Source organism: Cryptomeria japonica, chromosome 5 (genome assembly GCF_030272615.1).
Source record: "Cryptomeria japonica chromosome 5, Sugi_1.0, whole genome shotgun sequence".
Classification (NCBI taxonomy): Eukaryota; Viridiplantae; Streptophyta; class Pinopsida; order Cupressales; family Cupressaceae; genus Cryptomeria; species Cryptomeria japonica.
This window is the reverse complement of record NC_081409.1, coordinates 621320551-621341208: the sequence shown is the minus strand read 5'-3', so window position 1 is coordinate 621341208 and position 20658 is coordinate 621320551.

The window sequence follows — 20658 nt, the reverse complement described above, 5'->3', positions numbered from 1 at the left end:
AGTAGTCACCCATTCATGAATTGGCTTTGTGGGTGTCATAGGAGATTTGGAAGAAGAGGCGGGTTGTTTCATATCAAGAGTTTAATAAGTACCTTCCTCAAGAGTCATACCAATAGCAAGCGCAATGTGGAAAACTAATGCTTGAGGTATAGCGAGTAATCCTAGTTACTCCAAGTTCAACCACTATTTTTAAGAATTGAGATTCCTTCATCTTTGCATCTAATTTCTTCATCAATTCTTCTTTCTCAATAGTTGGTACAAAGGCTTCTTCATCCATCAAATTATGTTTCCTTGAATTTGACCTTTTCCTCCTTACATACTCCCAAGTAGCCTTTGACTGGGCTACCTTTCTTCTTTTCTTTGGAGATAATGGGTCAGAGCCTAAACCTCAACCATTGCATAGTTATTTCAACAACCTTTTCAAAGACACTGTCAATCTCCACATTCTCTTTTTTTGACCATCTTATCAGAGAGAGGGGTCTTTGGTCTACCTTCATTTCACCATAGGTTGGATCTAGGACTTCCCCATCATCTTTGAAATTGTTGGAGATGGTTGTTTCCACCTCAAATTCTTTTGCCGGAATGGCTATCAGCCTATAGAATCCCCTTTTCCTTGCTTCAAATTTGTCCTGTAGTCCTACCCAAAAGTCTTCTAATGTAGGTATATATCCCTCATACATGACTGACATAATTTCTTTCAGTTTTCAAAATGGATCATATCGAGGCCAAGTGTAGTTAAACTCTTTGAGGGGTAAATATTGTAACTCCTAAATGTATATTTTTTCTGTTTGCAAATTGTGACATTTATAATACTATAGGACAAGTGGGAATGCCACTCTTTTTTTATGTTTTTGGTTCAGGAGGGCTTGCACCCCTACTACCTATCTTGCATACTCCAGAAGAATAATTATGTTGCTGCAACAAGGGAGAAGGAAGGGGTTATATATGAATCCACTCAAATAGATATAAGTAGACCATTGCTTCTTATAGATGAACCAAATTCCCCATTCTTGGATTAATTTCATTGCTTTGAGGGATAGGCGGTATCCCACATCACTCGTTAGCCAACAGATAATTGCATATATGAAGGCATCATTGATTATTTTGAAATGGTTTTTAGCCTGTTGGATAGGCAATTGAGTGTAGAATTCCCAAACTTTCCTTTCTTCTTGTCCTTCTCCCAACCTACCATTAGTGTTTAATCCTAATTAAATTCCACTCCTAGATACCACCCAAATCACACAAGAGGTCCTACAAAACTTCTTGGTTTGAAGTACATTGCACATTTTCTCATAAATATAATCAAATATGATTTGTGCCCACTCAAAATATTCTTTTCCCTTAAGGATGGTGTGGATATAATAAAACATCTAGAAATGGTAGTGCCTACAATTTTCCTTACCGAAGGCTCAATTGAGCATGATGACGAGGTTACAGGGTGCATCCTTGAAATATGCTCTTAGGATATTATTTGTATCTTTGAGACCTAATTTCCTCGGTTCCTTGAGCCATACTTTATTTATATGATGTTTATTATTTACAACATTTTTGTTAAAGATTTGGATATATTTCTCTTCGGTTGTTTGTAGGACCTTATCATATTCAGGGATGCTAAATGTCATAGCAAGCATTTTGGGTGAAAGATCCACAACCACATTCCCTTTTATTTTCATACATTTCCTTATATTTTGGTCGTAATGCTAAGAAATTGCCAATATTAACTCTAGGGACTGAACTGCTCAGGGAAATATTGTAGCTTTGATAAGTCCCGATCGCCTGATCCTTATGTATGTAGCATTAAGATCTTGGCTAGATACCTCCTTTCTTATTACCTCTAGTTCAATGTGTCCTATCTCGGTATCTATGACCCATTGTACCTCATTTTCAAACTTTGAAACCAACGTTTGGCCTTATAACTAATATTTCATAGTGACAGGGTTCTTTTCAAGCTAAACTTCATTCCTGGTCTTCTTCCTTGGGGTTGATGTTGCTTCCATAAGAGACTTTTAAATTGTAAAACCAAAATACCTTAGAATTTCTTCTCAAAAGTAGTGAACTATGGAATCATGGGGTTCTCAAAGTTCCGGGTCCAAAAGAAACCTTTCATGAACTGACAGGATAAGTTTAGGATCCCAGAGTTCCGAGGTTCCGAAGTCAAAAGAAAATCTTTATAAATTTTATTTGTGACTTTGGGATCCTAGGATCCCAGGGTTCCGGAGTCACAAAAACTTAAAACAAATCTTACTTTGGGATACTAGGATCCAAGGGTTTTGGAGTAAGAAGCACAAAAAACTCACCATTTCAGGATCCAAAGATCATGAAATGCAAAGGGGGAGGCCATTATTCTATGGCTGGGATTTGGAATCCCAAGAACCTAGGGTTTCAGAGCTTGAATGAGGGATCTCTAAGGATACTTCAGTATCCCAAGAACTCAGGGTTTCAATCTGTAACAAGGAAAAAAACAAAAAGGACACTCCAGAATCCAGGAACCTAGGGTACCAAAGTGAAAGAGTTAAAGGACAAACCAATAATGATGTCTTTAAGATCCCAGGGTTTTGAGGCCCTGAAGAATGAAAGAACACGAGACAAGACATCTCTCTGGAATCCGGGAACCCGAGGTTCCAAAGGGGCTCAAACCGACATCAAGAAAAGGGTCATGATCTCAGGAACATGAGATCTCGAAATGGCAAGAAAAGAAGGGGCCAATTATTTAAAATGACTTTATTTGGAACCATGAGAACCTAAGCCTAGCCAAAAAATAAAAACGAGGAAAAAAACAATGAACCCAGAAAAGAAACTCTAGCCTAAGACAAAAACAAAAAGAATAGATAGAAAGACCTACCTCAAAAAAATGAGTGAGGAGAAAGAAAATGCATGCATGAACATTAGAGAGTTGTCAAATAACAAGGGTTCTAGAATGTCTGATTGTGGAAATGAGGGAAAAAGGAGCCACATAAAGATATTTATACCCTTCGACAATTAGACGAATCGAGGCATGAGAAGATTTAGGGTTATGAAATCTTAGAGTTTTGAGTCAGAAAATGACTGACTTCAGGACTTTGTAGCCTCAAAAAGATGACAAAACACAATAAAGAGAACCCTGTATTCTAGAATATTGGGGCCCTGGGGCTTAGACAAGCAAAACTAGGACACAAAAGACTTGGGGTTCAAGAATCTTGGGACTTCAAAGTCTACAACATGTGAACAAAAGGGGGAGCTTCAGGGTTTCAAAATATTGAAATCATGAAGCTCAGAAATGAGAAAACAAAAGCACTTTGGGGTTTCAAGAACCCGAAACTCCAAAGCCCAAAACAAAAGAAACAAGGCGAATGAATACACTTCAGGATCCTGGGATTTTAGAATTTTGGAGTGCGTAGAAAAGAAAAGACAAAGAACATGTTAGTCTCAAATTTTGATTTCCCTCTTATCCCCTATAAGAAAATGAATAACTCTGTCTGCATACGAAGAGATCAAGGAAAAAGGAACCTTAGAGTAACATATAACAAGGTTTTGAGAACCTTCTACACTTTGAACTTATCCAAAGTTCAGGTGGGTATACCTTCTGTGAATATATTCACACTTTAAACTTGAGATCCATAGTAAACCAGTGCTAAAAAGCCTGTGGACTTCATCACCTAAATGAAACTGAAACACTAAAGAAAAAACTTGCGTTCATTTTCAGTATTGATCTTCAAGAAAAGATAGAAAGAGATCCTACAATCTAATACTAGTGCCTTATCTAAGCTACAGAGTCACCTAAATCGAACAATAATTCTCAAAATGGAACACTCATATACATCTCATCATTTTGGCTTTTATGAATCCCATACATGCCTAACATATATATAGATCCTCTCCCATTCAACTAAAACAATTCATCAGATTCATAGCTTACAAACAATAGACTTGTTGATAGAAGTATTTCATGCACATTTAATCCCTCTCCTAAACAGAAAAGCCAGAAATAACATCTACAAGATTGCCTTACAATCGATGTTCATTCAAACAACCCTAGATTACCCAAGTGAAGCCAACAAACTAAATAATGCACACCAAAAGACAAAGGAATTTTAGGCCTAAAACTTTGATCTATATATTCATATTCATTCCTAAAAGTATTACATAACTTAGAGAAATCTCCTTAAAACTAGAGAAAGGCTAAGTATATTTTGCCAGAGTTTCTTTACAAAATTCTTGTGATCCCTTTTACACTAGTCCTGGTATCCATTCATAACATTATGGATGCATACAAGCTTTAGACATTCCTAAAAAAGTTTGTTACAAACCGCAATACTCTCCAAGAAATAGTTACAAGTCTTTTTCAATATCAATGACCTCTTCCATTTGTTGTTCTGCTACAACCTTTTCTACCTGCTTTGGAGTATCTTCTTGTTGTCCGATATATTTATCCTTCCACTCCTGGAACACGTCATCACTTGGCCAAGCAAAGCTGATAATCTTCTATTTCATTCCTTCTAGCCTTTTCCAAGTGACCCTTAACTGCCCAATTTCTGTTTCTATGAAACCATAATGTGATTTCACTTTTTCAATTTCTTCAATTGTTTGGACAAACAAGGATGTGTGATCAGTGTTAATGATTTCTTTAACCCTTTGGGACAATTTATGGTCTAGCTCTTCTAGCCATACCTTCTCCTCTTTTAACTGAATTGGACCGACAAAACCACCTGGAAACAATTCATATTTGTGATCTAAATATTCTTTTCTATACAGTTGGGCTTTTATTTTTACACCCGCGCTTTCCTCTGAGAGTATATTAATTTCTTTTATAAACTCACTAGTGGACCTAAGATTGTCATTTTCCTCTGCATCTGCGTGGGATGAGCACATAAGCTCTAACTCCTTACCTCTAGGCATCCACTTATTAAGGATTGGATCCAAGGTAGTTTCATCCTCTCTCAATTCAATCAGGGTATTCAGGATCCTTTTCATAGAAATGTGTACAATAGAGGCCTTGATCGAATCAACAAACTTCAAAATTGTGGCTTTTATCTTTTCTTTATACTTGCTTGCAAACAAGACTTGAGCTTGTTTCAACTTTTCCATCTCATGTTGGACAGTTTCAGCTGACTGGAAACCATAAGGCATAGGAGAAGGGGGATATTCTATAATGGGACTGGTAGGTGGAGGTCTTGCTGGAGAGGAGGCTATCAGGAGAGTAGAGGATTCACCTGGATGGTGCTGACCTGCCAACTGACTCTGAAGTCTAGAAATAATACTGTCTCTGTTGGCTAATCCTTCTTTGGCGTCATTGTAATCCTTTAAGATAGTCTCCAATTTTAACTAGAGATTAGCCTTCTCTTTTGCCTCCTTTTCTGCTACTGCCACACTAAAATTTGCAGTTTCCAAGACCGTGCTTGCAGCTTCCACCACCCCTGTATCTTGGACTCTTCTTACAATCACGCCTCCTAGGAGACTAGAATCTGATACACCTTTACTCCTTTTATTCTTATCTTTCTTCAGTGACCACATGACTAGAGCAGCATTATCCTTGCTAAAGGTCACTCCTTCCATGGGTTTTGTTTCCTTCTTACTACTTCAAGGACCAGAGCATTGACTATATCCCATTCAGGGAGGATTAAAATACCAGCCTTAGACACCATCTCTCTTCCCTTCTCTAGAGTAATAGTTTTAAACTCCTCAATCATTTCTTGCTTTACCTCTTCTTCCACCTGAGTTACATCCCTGTGAGTCTGTTCACTCTTCCTTTTCTCACATTTGGCTTTGAATTATTCCATATTTTGCTTCCACACAAATTGCATGAAAGCCCTTGTTGTAACAAAATTACTGTCAGCCAGGAAATTTCTCACTATCTTGCTTAACAGTAAGGTCTAACTCTTGGCCTTTTATCTCACCATTAGTCAAGTTCATTTCAGCACTAGGTGGCTCTTCTGGCATCCCCTCTTGGGTCTCCTCATATGTGTAGGCAATCTCCCCAAGACTCCCTAACCGTAACAACTGCTTAGCCACCGCCTGCTCATCTCCGATATGGATAGGGGACTGAGATGGAGAATACAAAGGCTCATTGGTTTTCACTTCCTTTCCTACCCTTTGCCTTTTAGAGGAGTCTTGGATGTCAATGACATCCTCAATTGCTCTTTTCCCTCTTGAAGTGGAAGGCTCACCTGTCACTGACATCATCACACTGTACTTTGATTTCCTATGCATCACATAATCACCAGGTGGGATACCCTTAGCAAAGGCAGGCTTAGCTAGGACCAATTTAACCTTGACAGGATCATTTTCCATTATAGCCTCCCTTTTTTCTTTCAAGGTTTGCATGAGGTCTTCAAAATAAAAAACCAAGAATTTGATTTTCTCCTCAAAGGGATTGAAACTAGAGAGAGGGTCATAACTGCTATCAAATTGATGAATGAAATCAAGAGCCCTCTTATAGGCAACCCACTTCTCTTTCCTTAGTTCTTGCTCATCCAAACTGAATTCATTTCTAATTAAATCTTCAGGGAACTGAAATTGGTGAGGCCTACCTTTACACATTGCCCTCTTTCTAAACATGCCGTTGAAAAAATCCTCAGGGTCTGCACATCTTGAAACTGCAGTTGTCAACCTATATGGCTTAAAGAATTCTTCAAAATATTTCCAGCCACCTTTAGTGATTACAAAATGATGGGCAACAGTAATGGTGGGGAAAATGGTCCCTTTACCCCTATTTGTCAGCTCTACCTCTTGTACACCTCCAATTTGCCTCAAGACTTCTACAATCCCTATCTTCAATGGGACCTGATAGGGCAATAGATAGGGAATACCTCTGAAACAATACACTCTGAAAATGGTAGAAACAGGGCACAAGTACATATCTTCCCAATTGTGAACAATTTTAATACCCTCAACAAACTCTTTAGGCCTAAGGAATTCCAAGAGAGCCTTAGGAATCCTAGGGTTGTCTGTGCACAAAAGAAATCTAATTTTAGATGCAAAGCATCTATCAAACTTTAAAAAGCTAGCATCCTCCCCATCCTAGGATAAAACAGTGCTCCAAAGTTGAACATACATCTCTTCCTTATCTTTTACCTTAACCAAATCCATTTCCTTTGCAAAATAGTCAGCACCTTTGAACAAAAACATATGCATTAAAAGGGAATGCCATCCAAATGGCCTATCCACCTTACCATTTTTTATCCCTACTAGCCCTGCATGAATTGCATCAGTAAGGTATGGCGCATAATCAAATGTTATTTCCAAAGAGGGGTTTATAATTTGTGCAATCATCAACATGTAATGGGTTGGCATGTTTTTCTTAGCATCTTCTCCAAAAATATGACATAGTGCCCAATACATACCCTTAGCTCTTAGAGTAAACAGATTCAGGGAGAAAGGTTCCATTGTATTGGGGCCTATAACTGTTAACCCTCCTATCTTAACAAAGAACTCTTTCAATGGGCCACTCCTAAGATGATCCCTTTGAGCATTATAGACCTAGGCTAATGACTCAAAATCAATAGGATCTAACAAATTTAAAGCTTTACTGAGCTTAAATATATTTTTGAATTCATCATCATTTATTTCAATCAGGGCCGATCCCTTCACATTCCTGATACATCTAGCTATAGGGTCATAATTTTGTGCAATCAGGGTCAACAAATCTACATCCATGAATACGCTAGGGACCACAAGCTTCCCCACATCCAATTCCCATATGCTATTTAAAGGGGCAAGAGAATGTCTCTGACCAAAACCTACTTTGAACAATCCTAAACCTGGCATCCCTATTTCTAGATCTCTTAACCAATTACCTTTATCATATAAGCCATCCCCAATTCTAAGATGAGGGTTCTTTGGTACTAATTCTTTTGCTTTAGCCTTAGCATTGGTTGACATAGTTAATTGTTCCAAAAAATTATCACAAATATTCCTATCCTGGTAATTCACTTTTCCTATCAACTCCCTTCTTGGTGCCATCTTGATAATGCAACTATATCAATTGAGATTTGCACAGACCTCTAATGAAACAATTCACACAACAATCACCAATTTCGAACCAGAATTAGCAAGAAAAAGTACAAAAAACCTGATATTCACTTGAAGAAAACCGCTCTGCACCAATTGCTCTGCAACAAACTCATTGAAATGATGCCAACATTCAAGTTGATGTAGACTCTAATATGGCAAGTTGGCATTGAATTTTAGAAATTAATCCCGCATGCTTCGGCCATCACCTCAGAATTGAATTCATAAATCGAATTCAAAAACGGGCTCCAACGGATCATAAATTCTTTGAGTATTTCCTCTGTTTCGTTGTTTCGCTACTTCGCGAGCCTTAAACCCTCACACCTTTCTTTTGCAAAATAATGACAACCGTTGGATCATGGGAACCTGCACTGCTTTTACTCCGTCTGGTCTTTCTGTGTTAGTGACGGGCCCTACCTTCTTTTTGTTATTTCACGGGCCTTAAAACTTGTGCAATTTTCCTTTGCAAAGCAACGTTGATCATTAGATCATGATCTACCTGCCTGGTCTTTATCTCCAACAATGACCATCAATCTTACTAACTAACTGTGCATTACCTTGACGACTAGCGGTTTTCGCCATTTCCCAGAGACTAAGCAGCAAGCATCTTCAAGCCACGAAACAACGACAACCTTTGGATCGACCATGAGATGAACACCTTTTAAAGTGCTTTAGACCCTTCAAGTGGGCCCTTTATCTCAGAGATCACTTGCTTTATCTCATCACCGGTTAACAAATGCCACGTGGTGGTCGGCCATTTGCTTAGGAAGTTCCATCAGGTTCCATTCTGAAACCGCCACATGTTTTACTTCACTATTCTCCACATAACTGCCAGTTGATCTAAGGCAGGCCCTCATTGTACCCTTCAGAGCCACGCGCACTTGACAGGTCACCCTTACACTCCACGAAACAAAACATCTGTCCTACCATGTCATGCCTTCATGTCCGCCACCTCAGTAGTCTGGTCTCAATCTTTCGGTGGAATTTATTCTTCGGCGAGTGGTCTATAGGTCTCATCGAATAGGCACTTTCATCAAAATCCACCACCTCAAGCACCATGTCACAGCTCCATCATCACCACCTAGATCTACCACTAGACTGCTAGTTAAGTGCCATCAGACCTGCGACCTGTCTTTCACCATTTCACGATCACTAATCTCTGCTTTACTTTAGGCCACAAATCCATGACAACCGTTCGATTAAAACATACTTAATTGGTCTTTAACTTTATGACATGACTGTCCTTCAGGCCCACCGACTCCTTTCGCCATTTTGTAGAGCTTAAAACTCAGGTTACTTATCTTCATGAAGCAGTGATATCCGTTGGATGTCAGGAACTTGCTCGTCGATTACCCTTGCTATGACCACCTCGCCCGGGCCCACCACTTTTTTGCTACTTCGTGAAAGGTAGAACACATGCATCTTTTGGCCACGAATCAACTCGAGCCGTTGATCTTTTCTAAACTGATCATCCTTTAACTAAAGAAGTCACTCGCCTCTGGGACCCACCAAGTCTTTCATTATTTCATAGAACTTATTTCATGCACATCTCAAGCTAGTGAATCAATGCAAGCTGTTAGATTTAAAACAAGATGCAGTCCTTTTATCTGACAGTCAATCCATTTGGTTGGGCTCGCCAAGCCTTTTCACTACTTCGCAAAACTTAACTTGCCAACATATCTGCTTAACGAAACAACGACAATCGTAGGATTAACAATGAGTTGCATAATAATTAAGGGCCCCGACAAACATTAAAATAGGATAAAGGTAAAGGCACATAGATTTAAAATATTTAAGGGACCGCCTAGGGAAATATCTAATGGGGGGATACTTTTCACGATAGACCGACCCTTCTTTAAGTGGTAAAAGTAACTCAAAAATAGAACATAAGGGTTTTTTGCAAACATAGGAAGGGTTAAAACTCAAAAACCTTAAACCCTCTTTTGACCCAAGAAAATCAGAGGTAACAAGGCCATACTAGACACATTTTTTGCAGACTTCTAGCCAATTATGGAACAAGAATATCCAATTTTAAATAGTGATAACAGCGGCTCTGAGTGGGGATGGTTGATTGCAAGATCAACACAAGAGTTCCAAAAATCTCTGGAGAACAGACCAAACACAAGCCCAAAAAACAACAACAAAAGCAAACCTAAATATGTACAAACTAAGACCTACTATGCATGGACATTAAGAGAAGTAATGTTTCAGGAATTGTCCATGCACTGGAAATTCCTGTACCTCATCATTCATATTCTGCAAAAAATATGAATCCTTTCCATTAAGATCACAAACCACAGAGGGGCCTATCCATAGTGACTCAATTTTTTTGTGTTTTCCCTTATCTTTTCCTTTCGCATTCCACTGAAGAACCACATCACCATTTTGAAACGTTCTCAACGAGGTCCTTTTGTCAAATAGATATTTTGACTGCAATTGGATCTTCAAATTCCTCTTGTTAGCCAAAGTTCTAATTTCTTCTATCTCCACCATCTGAATCATCCGGTCTTCCATAGGTTCAGATAACTCCATGTCTTCAGCTTGCATGAACTTATACACTGGAAGAAGATTATTGACTGGCACCCTAGATTACATACCATAGACCAACTCAAAAGGTGAGACACCAATTTCTCTCTTAACAATGACCCTATCTGCCCAAAGGGCTAATTTCAAATTCTGGTCCCAAGACCTTTTATTTTCCTCCAAGATTTCCTTAATAATGCTCAAGAGGCTTTTATTACTTGATTCAGCTTGCCCATTACCCTGAGGATGGTAAGGTAAAGAGTAGGGCATAACTATTCCATGGCTGGTGCAAAATTCAACAAACTCTTCTGACCTGAAGCTCATGGCATTGTCCATCACTAGTTTGACAAGGACTCCAAATCTAGTTATGACATTATCCATCAGGAAGTCAATAACAACCTTACTTGTGGCTCTCCTAGTGGGTATAGCTTCAATCCATTTGGTAAATAATCAGTAGCTACTATAATCCACCTATGGCCTCTTCCTGATTTCTCAATAATTTCTCCAATAAAATCAATGCCCCATTAGACAAAAGGGGCTTCCACTGTGACTAGGTTGAGGGGTAAAGCTCTCTCATACTTCAATTTTGATGAAAACTTCTGGGATGGGTCACATCTCCAAACATGTTCATGAGAATATTTAAACAAAGTAGGCCAATAATACCTAGCCCAAACTATCTTACCAATAGTTGTCTTGGCATAGTAATGACCTCCACACACTCCATCATGCACTTTAGTTAACACTCTCTTAGCCTAGGATTTATCCAAACACATTAGCAATGCCCCATCTCTATTCTACCAAAATAGATCACCCTGAATGAGGACATATTTCTGTGACTTCAACTTCAAAGTTCTTCTCTGGTTAGGGGTCATTCCTTCTGAAAATGTTGCATCTCTTAAAAAATGTACTACTTCTGAGTACCAGGGCTGTGTCTCAATACTGGTGACTAGGATGTTCTCAACTTCAACATTATTCACTTCAACACCAAGAAGGTTTGATTCAATCATAAGCTTAGCAAGGCCTAAACCTCTCACCAATTTAGTGATCTTAATTTCTAAATCAAATTCCTAGATTCTGGTTATCTATCTGTATCTTTTACCTATGACCTCAGACTAGGATAGAATATCTTTGACAGCTGCATGTGGGACATAAGCAATTACTCACGCATTTACAAGATATGGCCTATAAGCTTTAACAACCTTGACCAAAGCATATGCTTGCTTCTCCATAATTTCATACTTTAACTCTGTAACTTGTAAAGATTTGCTATAAAAATCTATAGGATGTTTATATCCTTCATTATCCTTTTGTAAAAGAACTGCAGCCACTATGTGATATGAAGCAAAAGAAAACAAAGAGAAAGGCTTACTGTAGTCAGGGGACTTCAACACTGGTGCCTCCTGAATAGCCCTTTTGATTTCATCAAAAGCCTTTGAAGCTTCTTGATCCCAGCAAAAATTTGTATCCTTTTTAAGCAGTTTAACAATGGGCTTGACTATCTCTGCAAAATTTGCAATAAAAGTTCTAACAAAATTTACTTTGCCCAAGAAAGATTGGATACCTTTAACATTCTTCAGCTCAAGCACATTGTTTATAGCCTCAATTCTTTCAGGGTCTATTCTTACCCCTTCTTTGGAGACAATATGCCCTAGTAGCTTCCCTTCAGTAACAACAAAATGACACTTTTTAGGATTTAAGGATACTACAAATTCCAGAGCTTTATTGAAAACCTGTTCTAAATGTCCACAGTGGTCATCCACCCTTTTAGAGAATCATGTCAAATCGTCTTGATATACTACCATGATAATATTGATGAATTCCTTGAAAGCTACATCCATTACCCTCTGAAAAGAAGCTCCAACATTCTTCAAACCAAAAGGCATTCTGACATACACATATGTTCCCCAAGGGTGGTGAAAGTAGTTTTGAATTGTTTAGATTCTTTTATTAACACCTGGTTATACCCTAAGAACCCATCCATCATAGACAATAGGTCACAAGCAGTTACTCTTTGCAATATCGCCTCCATATTAGGAGAAGAGTAATTATCTTTCAAGGAAGCAACATTTAGGTTCCTAAAGTCCACACAGAGTCTAATGTCCCCATTCTTCTTTCTGACTGGGACCAAATTTGAGACCCATGATGAATGCCTTATAGGCTTAATAATTCCCCCTTCCCTTAACTTGGTCAATTCTTGCTACATTTTAGATTCCAATAGGGGGTTGATAGGTCTTTGTTTTTGTCTAAAAGGCTTAACATCTGGAAGCAGAGGGACTTCATGCTGAAGCAGATCCTGTCTATATGCCTTCAGATCTTCATAAGACCAAGCAAATACATGCTTATATTTCTTTAATAAATTAATAAGATTTATTCTGACATGAGGAGGCAATTTTTTTCCAATATACACCAACTTAGGGGATGATTCTGTCCCCAAGTTTACTTCCTCTTGTTCCTCTAACTTAGTGGTTGATTGCTAGTGCAGATGACTATCATTGTAACTGAACATACCTTCTAGTTCTACCAACCCTTTAGGTATTTTATTAGTTTCTAACTGAACTAGGTTGTTTCCAAACACAGTTTCTCTATTTTCAACCACTTCCACCAAGGCATTGCAATCAATTTTTTGTCCATCATAGTCATCAATGCATTGTATAAACTTGAGAATATCTTCATCATCAGCAAACACTTGCCAATTATATACATTGTCAGGAATGGCAGGCCTAGCTTTTACCTCAACTGTGGATATACCAGGTAGTGTTGCATCATCATTCTTTAATGAAACATTTGCTAAGAAATCTGCCATGATATTTTTAGATCTTTCTATCCAATTTATAGAGAATGCACTAAAATGCTCAATCACATCCCATACTGCATGCTTGTATCTTTTCAATCTATCATTCTTAGATGCATACTTAGCTCTAACTTGAGAAACAACCAATTCTGAATCTTCTAACACTTTTAACAACTGAATGCCATGCCTTTTTGCAACTTCAAGTCCCAATAACAAGGCTTCATATTTAGCAGTGTTATTTGTACACTGAAAGGCTAACAGAAAGGAATATTTGAAGGTTATATCTGAAGGGGACACAAAAAGAACTCCTGCTCCAGATCCTTCTTTAGAGAAAGCTCCATCAAAATACATGTGCCACAAACTATGCTGTTGAGATTCCAATTCAGTCACAATAGAGTCAGTATTCTTCAATTGAGGTAAAATTGGCTGTAATCTAAAATTGTCAAGATCCACATCAATCATACAATTGAGCATACTAGGATCTACTTTCTCAATTACCCTAGGAGCACGTGGTTCTCTATATAATTTGACTTGGTTTCCATTAATTAGGATAGTAGCATATGACAAATCCAACTGAACATTTCCACCTACTGTTGCAGCCCAGTGTCTAGATAACAACATGCTATAATGAGGTTTGGTGTCAGTTATAATGACATCCATCTTGTATATTGCTTTAGGGAATGCTACTATTTTTACTTCAACATCTTTCATTGTACCCATCACTGGCACTTCTCTGTTATCCATAGCATAACATTTCCCATACACTGTACTCACTGACAATCCTAATTCTTTCATGACACCTTAAGGCATTACATTTGCAACTACACCAGAATCTATCATACAGTTTTTAATTAACCAGTTATTTACTAATAAAGTAACATAGAAAGGATCAAATTGTGAGGGTTATTGTGTAATAGTTGTTCCAACATATACTTATGGGGTTTATAGCTCCTGATCCTTTTCATCCTTAGTTGAACTGGAAGGTAAAGCCGTGTTACTGTCAGATATCTTAGAAAACAAAGATAGAGCAGCTTCTCTATGTTCCTTTATTTTCAATAATTCTATCAATGGGACAGTGAACTTCATTTGGGTAAGAGCCCGAGTCATATCAAATGTAAAATTATTAATCAACTCAGTATTAGTCTTAACTTTCTCTGTCTTAGGCTGACTTGCCTTCTTCATTGTGGCAGTTCCTTGTATATCACTAGTAGCTTTATCATCCATAGTTTTAGCTAGATCCCTTAATTTGTCATTCCCCTTTTGACTATCTTGGGGCAAGGTATCTTTACTTGCTGCTTTCTTCTAAGATATCTCTTTTATAAACATTGAACCAAGTTCACCTTGATCCCCATCCTTCTTAGTACTTCTCAAATTATAGTTGTGCTTGGCTTTGGCTATGGCAGTGTTAGTGAGATTTCTTACTTCTTCATCACTGGGTCTTCTGAGATGAACTTCTTCATCTTCAATTATTACCACATTTAAAGTGGGATGCCAATCAAGTGACAACTATCCTTGGTAAGACCTCTTACTATTCAACACATCACATTCACTAAGTTTACTTTGTAATGACTCATCATCACTTTCTATGATAGTTTCAAACATATTTATATCAGGCTCATCCTTTTGTCTCATGGATTCTTCAAGGGTTTGAGCTATAGCACACTGATGAGGAGAATGTGGTCCATCACAAGCCATGCACCAAGGAGTATTCTCCATGTTATGAACATTTCCTCCTTTTAAAGGATCTGGGGTATCCTGGTTCTGAGCATTCTTTGGCTTCTCATTTTGAGGCTTGCCATCCTTCCAAGTAGTGTTGTAAGGCATGTCGTGCAACCTAGGAGGCCTGTCTTGCGAATTGTAATGAGGCTTATCATTTTTACTCAACTTGGTAGTAAGATCCTTCATAGAAGTCACTAAATTCTCTATTTTGTCTTCTTCTTTAGCAACTTTATTAGGTTGTTGTTTTAATTCTTGCCACAGTCTACCATCAGTTCTTCTCCCTATTTTCCCAGATGCTTTTCTACTGCTCTCTACATTGATGGAAATTCTAAATGCATCTCTCAGACTATACAGATTTTTATCCCTCAGAATATAAGCCATTTTGGAATCAAAGGCATTGTAATAAGTATTCAGGCACATATTGTCATCTAACCTCATTACCTAGTATAGCCTATGCATTGCTTTTTGAAATCTGGCATTAAAATCTGTGACAATTTCATTGTCAGACTTTCTGATATTGTTGAACTCATTGAGCATGAAGCTCACATTAGTCTTGTCACCATATTGTTCCTAAAAGCAATTTTTAAAATCTTCTCAAGACCCAATGCTATTCACAGGGAGACCTTTGTACCAGTCCCTTGCTTCTACTAAAGATTGTACAAACAATTTCATGATAACATCTTCATCTACAATTTCATAATCATTGATCAAGTCACCAAAATATTTTAAGTTCTCTTCTGCATTGATTGCATTATTCCCAACAAATTTGTGAAGTCTATCCCTCAATTCCATAGGAACATGGTTAGGGTACCCTGGGATTCCATAAAAAAAAGAGCTTCCTATAAAGTTCTAGATTAATAGGTCTTCTCTAGAATTGGTTAGCAGAAAGGTTATTTCCCATGTTCATTCTTACATTGGGACTTTGGGTCAGAGAGATCTGGTTACCTTGGTTAGTAACAAGGGCTTGATTTGCTGTGGTAGTGCTAATAGGTAAGGTTGGCTAAAATTTAACTGGGGGGGTGAAGCTTGCTGAGGAACAGGTTTATTTAGGTCTACTAAGGGAAACATTATAGGAGGAGCCTTCAGATAGCTAATCTTTCTCTTAACTTCTTGGTTGGCTGCTTCTAATTTAGCTTTTTCTAACTCCATTTGCAAATCTTCTTTCTCTTTCCTCATCCTTTCCATCTCTCTTTCATGTGCAGATAGCATATCAGAGATTTCCGTTGTAGTTTTAGATCCAGATCCATCTTGCATGCATTTCTACTTTCCTTTGTCAACATTATTTCTAATAGGTTGTGGGTCACTGAGGACTTCCATATTTGGTTACACTACTTACTTATATGCAGGTTTGGTCTTGGGAACTAAGATTTCTCTGATCACTAGACCTTTGTCCTCACTCTTGGCCTTTTCTTGGGTAAATAGCTCAAGGTCAGAAATTTGTCTTAGAAGCCTGTCTCTCTCCATCAATTTCACTTTTACCTCTCTCTCTTTATCTACTTCCTTTTGTGTTCTTAAGGAAATTAAATGATGGACTCTTCTATTCAGGACTTCAATTTCTTGGGATACCTTATCATCATCAGGGAATATTTCTTCAGAGTCTGACATATTGACTTGGTCAATGTCAATTAAACTGATGTTTCCATCAATTGTCCTAGGTACAAAATCTCTCTAAATGTTTGAACTACTTCTATATTTCCTAGAAAAAATAGCATGGGAGATCCCCTAATTTGAAACTTGGACATCTTCAATATTCCCAAACAAACCAGAATGGAAACATAAAATATCGTGCTTAGATTCGCGGGAAGAAGAATTTGAATTTGCATAGATAGGTCTCTTAGATGACTTACTCGTATCGATGCTCTTCTGTACCCAAGCAACATTAGATGGCTCATGTACAACTAATCTTTTTTAGCCTCTTCATGACTGTTCAGGTAGTCCCTCTTGCAATGTCTCATGAGGATGCTTCTTCATGAAGGACCTAGTGTTCCTTCCTCTCTGCATTATGCTTGTTTTCTTAAAAGAATTTCACTTATTTAAAAATGACTAGTTATACTTGTCAGAGTCGCCACCCACAAAGACTATGGGAAATAAGAAAACAAGATTTAGACAAAAAAACTTGCCAGTTTTTTTAAAACAAAAATCACGAAGATTTTCAAAGAGGCAGATAACACAAATCAGAGATCAGGCAATTTTCCACAACACATATATCCGAACAGCTTCTGAACTAATTTAGGCACCAATCTGCAACATAGATACACACTATGACTCTCCCCAACAGAGTCACCACTTTTGTTGGTCTCTAATTCTAATTTCCTTCTTATCCCCTATAGGAAAATGAATAACTTTGTCTGCATACAAAGATATAAAGGAAAAAGGAACCTTAGAGTAACATATAACAAGGTTTTGAGAACCTTCTACACTTTGAACTTATCCAAAGTTCAGGTGGGTATACCTTCTGTAAATATCTTCACACTTTAAAACTAAGATCCACAGTAAACCAGTGCTAAAAAACCTGTGGACTTCATCACCTAAATGAAACTGAAACACTAAAGAAAAAACTTGCATTCATTTTCAGTATTGATCTTCAAGAAAAGATAGAAAGAGATCCTACAATCTGATACCAATGCCTTATCTGGGCTATAGAGTCACCTAAATCAAACGATAATTCTCAAAATGGAACACTCATATACATCTCATCATACATCTCATCATTTTGGCTTTTATGAATCCCATACATGCCTAATATATATATAGATCCTCTCCCATTCAACTAAAACAATTCATCAAATTCATAGCTTACAAACAATAGACTTGCTGACCGAAGTATTTCATGCACATTTAATCCCTCTCCTGAAGAGAAAAGACAGAAATAACATCTACAAGATTTCCTTACAATTCATTTTCATTCAAACAACCCTAGATTACCTAAGTGAAACCAGCAAACTAAATAATGCACACCAGAAGACAAAGGAATTTTAGGCCTAAAACTTTGATCTGTATATTCATATTCATTCCTGAAAATATTACATAACTCAGAGCAATCTCCTTAAAACCAGAAAAAGGCTAAGTATATTTTGCCAAAGTTTCTTTACAAAATTCTTGTGATCCCTTTTACACTAGTCCTGGTATCCATTTATAACATTATGGATGCATACAAGCTTCAACATTCCTAAAAAAGTTTGTTACAAACTGCAATACTCTCCAAGAAATAGTTACAAGTCTTTTTCAATATCAATGGCCTCTTTTGTTTGTTGTTTTGCTGCAACCTTTTCTACCTACTCTGGAGTATCTTCTTGTTGTCCGATATATTTATCCTTCCACTCCTGGAACATGTCATCGCTTGGCCAAGCAAAGCTGATAATCTTCTATTTCATTCCTTCTAGCCTTTTCCAAGTGACCCTTAACTACCCAATTTCTGTTTCTATGAAACCATAATGTGATTTCACTTTTTCAATTTCTTCAATTGTTTGGACAAATAAGGATGTGTCATCAGTGTTAATGATTTCATTAACCCTTTGGGACAATTTGTGGTCCAGCTCTTCTAGCCATACCTTCTCCTCTTTTAACTGAATTGGACCTACAAAACCACCTGGAAACAATTCATATTTGTGATCTGAATATTTTTTTTTATATAGTTGGGCTTTTCTTTTTACACCCGCCCTTTCCTCTGAGAGTATATTCATTTCTTTTATAAACTCACTAGTGGACCTAAGATTGTTATTTTCCTCTGCATCTGCATGGGATGAGGACATAAGTTCTAACTCCTTACCTCTAGGCATCCACTTATTATGGATTGGTTCCAAGGTGGTTTCATCCTCTCTTAATTCAATCAGGATATTCAGGATCCTTTTCATAGAAATGTGTACAATAAAGGCCTTGACCGAATCAACAAACTTCAAAATTGTGGCTTTTATCTTTTCTTCATACTTGCTTGCAAACAAGACTTGAGCTTGTTTCAACTTTTCCAACTCATGTTGGATAGTTTTAGTTGACTGGAAACCAGAAGGCATAGGAGAAGGGGGATATTCTATAAAGGCATTGGTATCAGATTGTAGGATCTCTTTCTATCTTTTCTTGAAGATCAATATTGAAAATGAACCCAAGTTTTTCCTTTAGTGTTTCAGTTTCATTTAGGTGATGAAGTCCATAGGTTTTTTAGCACTAGTTTACTGTGGATCTCAGTTTTAAAGTGTGAAGATATTCACAGAAGGTATACCCACCTGAACTTTGGATAAGTTCAAAGTGTAGAAGGTTCTCAAAACCTTGTTATATGTTACTCTAAGGTTCCTTTTTCCTTGATCTCTTCGTATGCAGACATAGTTAATCATTTTATTATAAGGGATAAGAGGGAAATCAGAATTTGAGACTAACAGAACACACTTCGGGGTTCTAGGATTTCGTAGCTGTGAAGTAAAAACAAAAGAAAGTCAAAGGGAAAATAAAAATAGAAGGAAAAACAAGACAAAGCAGGGGGACATACATTTCTAAGGAGGAAGTGAAGGAGATGGGTATGCAAGGCACAACACTTTCATTAAAAGAGATGAATCCTCTTGAAAAAAAACTTTAATATTTTAAGAGAGAATGTATTTACTTTAATGCATTTTAATTAACACAATAAATTTAATTGGGATTGAGTGTGTTGAAGATTTTTCCTATAACCCTCTATCCTTAAAGAAATAATAGAGCCTAAACCATGAGATCGATGATTTAGATCAATTATTCAAACCTATCCATAGACCAAGGACACAGAAATACAATACAACAAGGCTTATGCAATCCTTCTTCACTTTGAGCTCCACCAGACTTAGGAGGGTATTCCTAATTTTGGATTTGTTTGCTTAACATACCCAAATAATTCACAATATACATGTTCACTAGAGGTGGATAGTTCTCAGATTATCTAGGGATTCTTGTAGAAAATGTCCTATTCAAGCTTAATCCCGCTTACTTTGAATCCAACTGAGAACAATAATTTATGCATCTCCCCAAAAAAAGGGAATGATGAAAATACGCTTTCAGATTTACCCTCTACACCACTTAATAACCATAGAGATGTAACATTTGAAATAACTTAAGCAAGAAGGGAAAGGATGAGAAAGTAAGTGAAATCTCGATCATTTTGGTGCATTCCTTAAATAAATTCCAAGAAGTTTTGACAAACCAGTGCATACTCTAGGGGGCGGAGTAAAATCCTAGATCATGAATGTAAGCCCAAACTATAAATCAATTCTAATTAGTGAGCCTTTTGAGCTTTAACACCTAACATTAATACAAATCATATTATGATATTCAAGGTTCAACTGTATAGTTTTTTAGTCAAACTAAGTGGTCCATTCATTCTCATGAGAGATGGGTTCTTGTTAACCACTACACATGAAGCATCAACATCAAAATCCAATACAATGTATTGCTTCAGATCAACATCAACTATGCCAGGTTCAGTACCGGCTTAAGTTCAGTCTATTACCAAAACCTTCACTATCAACTATATCACCTTCTACAAAATATCATCTATTCTCTCTCTCTCTCTCTCTCTCTCTCTCTCTTATCTCTATTATGTCAAAATGACCTATAAGATCTCATACATATATATGAGTCTTTTACAATATGCCATGTCAGCTTTTACAAAAGATAATTAC